The sequence below is a fragment of the Haliaeetus leucocephalus genome, unplaced genomic scaffold (assembly GCF_000737465.1).
Source record: "Haliaeetus leucocephalus isolate CR32 unplaced genomic scaffold, Haliaeetus_leucocephalus-4.0 Scaffold328, whole genome shotgun sequence".
Taxonomy (NCBI): domain Eukaryota; kingdom Metazoa; phylum Chordata; class Aves; order Accipitriformes; family Accipitridae; genus Haliaeetus; species Haliaeetus leucocephalus.
Window position 1 is genome coordinate 8,190,210 of NW_010972764.1, and position 6,000 is coordinate 8,196,209.

The following is a 6,000-nucleotide window of genomic DNA, read 5'->3' on the forward strand; positions in this document are numbered from 1 at the left end:
ACTAAAAAGTTATAAGTGTTGAGCTGATATGGGGCCGGATTGGTTTTGTTGCCTTTTAAATAAAACATCTTTTTTGTCATCTCTCAGTGACAGCTTTCTGACATGAAAACTGTCATTAAGGGTGTTTTCCAAGTGGAGATGGAGAAAAGCAAAGTAAACAGCTTCAAAAAGTGAATATAAATGTCAGAAATAAAAGGCAGTTCTCTTGGTCCTCACTTTCACATCTTGTCCAATGTATCAGTGATTTCCCCTTAGACGCAGATAATTTCCCTAGGCACTCATATGCCTCTGAGGTGGGAACTGGATTGATACAAAGGCACAGAGGGTTCTGGTGCAGATGCTCTGTGGTTATGTGGAGAACTATCAGGTTTTGGAGTAGGATCCAGGTTTTCTTAATGCTTAGTTTTTATATCATTGTTACAGTAACATACTTTATTAATATTTCACAAAAAAATGGACAGTACATATTGTTTATGTTCACAGATATGCCTGTAAAAGCATTGGATTCAACAAGAAGCTTACATGTAAGGATGGTATCCAAACATCTACAAAAGGAAATCAAGAAAAAGAATGTGTTTAATGAAGTAAGCAGCAAGACTGTAGTAGTACTTCCCTGAATTACATTTCTTTTCTACTGGTTGAACTGGTTTGGGGGAGAGAGAATACATTCTTTTTTCTTTTTTTTTTTTTTTTTTTTTTTTTCTGGAGAGTGAATAATCTCTTTTCTGTTAATAAAAGGACTATATTTATTAGGTGGAAGAAAACAATGAAGTTTTCATCTGTGGCACTGTTGTATATGCTTGTTACTCTCATCCCCTTAGGCTCTTGCACTGCTCATGCTATGTCTTTTTAACTTAAAAAAGGATACTTCCTGTGCATTTAGGCCAGCAGCACAGAGAAAATATCATGAACAGTTAGGCTCAAACCAACAAGGAAACATTCAGTAACAAGGTTTTGGTAAAAATGTTATAAACCAGATGTTGCATTCTCACCGACATAATGTTTCAGTCTTTTGAGTGACAGACAGTCCAGGGCAGACTGGCAGCATTAACCAACAAGTAAAGTAGGTAAGATTTACCAGTCCATCATTGTGGAGTTACTGCCTCGTTATTTTATTCAAAACCCAAACAAATACTTCAATTTGAAAAGGAATGTTATGTCTTTTGTCTAAGGTATTGTGCTTTTGGTGTTGAGTATTTTAAACAATATTGGTCAGTTCTCAATTAACATGAAAGATTAGTGTTTTTTTAATCTTTCTTCAATAACAGAAAACAATGATGAACTTAATGAAACAAGGCAAGTAGGCTTCTATTAGTAATTTTCAAGGTGGCTCCAAATCATTAACTCATTGTGTGTTTTCTGTCTTATTTTTAAACACCAGTCAAAACATAATGATGATAGTTTGCAGTAATTGGCACCAGAAAACTACAGTCTCTCTGCCATTTAATAACTAATATTGTTAAAGATAAGGTGAATGTTCAGTGATACCTGAAGCTAAAAGAAATTGGGATTGGATTCAGTTCAAATTTCAGAGACACAAAGTTGGATGTCTGAGTTCAGTGTAACTTGCAACAGTATTCAGCTGTCACCTACTGGCTCACATTTTGGAGTGGTTGTAAGCTCAAATTTGTATAATTTCGTGTCTTCAATATTGCGGGCACATAAAATTTTACTTGATTTTTAAAAATTATTTTCCAGAATTTATGAGAACTCGGGTTTAGTTGGTACCTGTCTGTTTTTATTTGGGGGTTTAGGTGTTATTTTTAATCAAGCCTGTAATGCTTACATCGTGTCCATAGCAGAAAGCCTGTTTCAGTCCAGGTCTTTCTTAGAATATTGGCCTTTTCTTACGGTACAAAAGTGAATGTGCTTTACAGTAAATTCACCTGTATAAAGATGAGTAAAAAAATCTATGGTGCTCTGCCAGGGAAACCACTAAATTTCACAAAGGTGTAAGCAGGACTTCCCGGAGGGAGGTGGACTCACAAGCCTTTCTTTAAAAATAAGCAGACTTCACGAAAATATTAGACTAAACCACTTCTGGCTTAAGTAAAGGATTCTGTGTGTTTGCTTGTACTGTAAGAAGAGTTTTGGAGCTACCATTAAGTTCAATTTCATTCCTCATCCTTGCTGGAGGCCTTTCTCAGCCTAAGCACTTCTTTGGGCCTTGCAGGCCTGCTGTTTATCCACTATCATCAGAAAATAAGGCAGTCTTTTAACACATCATAGTGGTGTAATGTATTCCTAATAGGTTATATTTTGCTGTGGTACAAATCAGAGGGCAGGTGACAGGTAGCTTCTGTAGTTACAAGAACTGGGAAGGAGAACAAAAGTGTACGGGTAATTTGATAACCATTTTATCATTGCTTTCAGCATCTTTGCATTTTGAGCATTTGTGAAATTCCATTGCAAGTATCTGGGAAAGTCATCAAGAAAAGCTTTCTGTAGTATGACTCCTTTTAATAGTGTCTTCAGTGTAATATTGTGTGTATCATCCATCTTGAAACAGGTAAACAACCTACTGAGTTTTAATTAGGAGACAGCATATAAAGACCTTTCCAAATTGTAGTTATCTCACAGCAGTAATTTATACATTCATTTTTTTATAGTCTTGACAGTAGGAGCCTAGCCTTGTTGGTAACCTCATTATGTTGTGTAATCAGTAGCTTTTCCTTATAATCTGAGTTAAATATATTTAGGGGCGGGGGGGAGGGGGAGGTGGTTGTTGTTGGTGGTGTTTGTGAATGTTTGAAGTATACTTTATATATTTCCTGAAATATTTTAAGTATTATTTTAAATTATTATGTGATCTGTGATAGAAACATAAATCTGTGTGCAGTCAGATGTGATATCTCACAATTGAGGATATAAGAACAGATCATTAGAAAAAAACCCTCTTCTTGAACACTTAATAAGAAATAAATCCAAACTGAAGTTATGACACATAATCTGGAAATCATTTTAGAGACTTTATAAAACAGTAAAACAATAATTTCCTATTTACAAATCCATTGTTTTAACAGTGGAAATATGTTTATATTCTGTTTTCCTTTTTATATAAGTTTAATATCAAATATTTAAATACATAGTATTAACATTTGAGTAAAGATGCGGAAGTCAGTGAATGTTTTAGTACCTGATTAAGAAACCAGATCAGTTGTTTGACTTTACAGACTAGTAGTGAAGTAGCATGTACTTTTGGTATAAAAGACTTATTTGGGAACTAGGTTTAGGTTGCATCTTTGGGATTTGGAATTTTCTCTAAGGAGTGGTCACAGGTTCTGTTGTCATTTGGGAAAAGTTCTGCTACATTCAAGTTTCTGCAATAAAAGAATTGTACAATTTATGTAGAAATGACAGAGAAGGTTGTACAGGAGCATTGCTATAAAAGCAGTAAAAAGTAACCTATATCGTCAAACTACATGTGTTGGTTTTTTTAATGGATTTAAAATCTATATGTACGTAGGAAGAGGACAGGATTGTTATTGATCAGGAGTAAGTCAGCTATTACAAAAAGTTATGGAAGATTAGGGAAGCTGTACAGATGAAAACACAGATAAGCACTTTCGACAACCTCCATACAGAGTGGGTAAATGTTACCTCACTGTGTGATGGAAAGGCAAAACTTTTTCAACAGTACAAAATACTTAACTAGAAAAGAGACACTGTGTAAGAGTAACCATAATGAAGTCGTAGGAGGAATGTGAAGAAAAAGATACCCTTCAAAATGTTGGTGCCACGTCTAAACAAAAGAAATGGGAAAGACATAAACTTCAAAAAGATGTATAATCTCAGGGGGAAAAAAAAAAATAAAAAAGACAGCAAAAAAAAAACCCTAAAGCATTTGATGTTAGAGGCATAAAAGCTAGAAATAGATGTTTCCTCAAACACATCGTAAAAAGGTAAATATGACTGTGGTACAAAAAGGAATTTTAAGACTATGATAGAACAGATAAATTCTTTTTGTCATTGTTTATCACAACCAATCTCAAAAGATTATCAAAGCAGAGATACTTCTGATGGAGAAAGATATCATATATGAAGAAGATTTTAGAACAAAATTATGAATGTTATAAAACAGTAAGTGTAGATGCACTTGCCAGAATTGATTGATTTCTACACAGGATAAATACATAGAAACTTCAATAAAGAATACAGCTGTTTGACCAAATGTGTCATAATGTGTTTGGGAAGAGTCAGCAAATAGTGAATCACGAATCTGGCATTGTCAGTGGAAGTCAATTAGATATTGATAAGATTGTTAAGGTATATGAATTTTTCAAGTAGTTTTACTCAAGGAACCATACATGTATCTCTTATCCTATGTCAACTTTTTTCCTTAGGAGGGTATGTTGTCTCATAGATTAATGACATAATGAAAGATAAGTGAAAAAGTGGTAAGAATACATGGTCTCTTTCCACAAGAGATGTAGGGTACCTGTCTGTAGCAAAGGAAGTTGTGAAGTTGAATATATTCATAAATGATCTGAAACTTAAGAGTTGAAATAGAATCTTACAGAAAGGTATCATGATACCAAGTGACTGGGTATACCAAATAATAGGTGGAATTCAGTTTTGTTAACTACATTTTAAAGTACATGAATAAAAAATTTCTAATGTTGCATATGTTGATGGCTATTATTACTTAGGAAAGAGATCTGGAAACCACTATGAACTGTAGTCCAAAAACTTTGTTTGCTGTTAGCAGTGATGAAAAACAGAAATAGACTATTATGAATAATAAGGGAAAAGTTGGATAAGAAACCAAAACCAGATTCTGACCACATCATGTGAAAAACTAAGTGCAATTGATACAGGAAAGCTTAGGCAACAGAGTTTATCAGAAGAATGGACTGGCTTTCATATAAGAGATTAAGGATTCTTTAGTTTGAAAAAAGGTAATTTAAGGGACAGTATACTGGGGATCAATAAACTCAAATGGTGTAAACAGTGAACAGTCATGTGTAGTTCTTATGTCTGTCTTTTTTTAATTTTCCAAAATTAATTTATTAAAAACATAAAGCCTGGTGCTTAAAGTCAATTGAGATTACCTAGAATGACAAGCCTCTTGATGTCATATGTGTTTAGTAAAAGTGATCTGCTCTCTGCATTTGGGTACCAGTTGCCATTATGAAACTGATGTAATAGTACAATCTTACAGCAATTTTGCTGTGAAGTTATAACAATGAGGTTTTTGTTATGTTATTCCTTTATTTTTATTTATGCTGTACCTTCATATGAATGTACTTTTTTTAGACTTTTATTTAAGAGTATAAGACAACTTCTTCTCTGCATTTTCCAAGAGTCTTTTCTTTCTCTTCAACATGTTTAATGTCTGATTCTGCTTCATTCTTTGATTTATGATACTATGCCCAATCCTGGTGAAATCCAATATTTTAATCTCATTACCTCTGCCTCTCTTATATTCTTGCATTGCAAGAATGATACCATCTGTGTTCTTCCACATGTTCTGGTCATTCTTTCTATCATTCTTTGTTCATCACCTCACCATCAGTCTTTTCTTCATGATTTTCTCTTTATCCTCCTAATCTCTCTTCTTCTTCCCTCCCCCCCCGATTCTGCTATTTTTTTCCTGCATTTTTCTCATTTGTTTAATTCTTTAAAATATTAAATATTTAAGAAGCTAGGACTGCTTCTCATCAATATATGTAAAGGGTTTATGATCTCTTTTTAAATGATTTAGACTACCAGTAATGGTCTGGTTCTCAGTCTAAGGTTTGAAATCTTTCCATTTCTATATAAATAAGGACAATGCTGTTCAATGAAACTGTTTCCTTCTGAAAAGGAAACAGTCGTGTCTTTGGTACCAAAATCCTTTTGATTGCTTTGGCCTAAACTACTTCAGTAAAGTCCTTTTAAAATTTAATTTAGAAAATTTATTAAGTAGCTTGTTAAACAAACAAAGGCTTTGTTCTATAGAGCATACAGGGAACATAATTGCTACAAATCAGTTAACATTTTTGAAGGTATTTATATTAT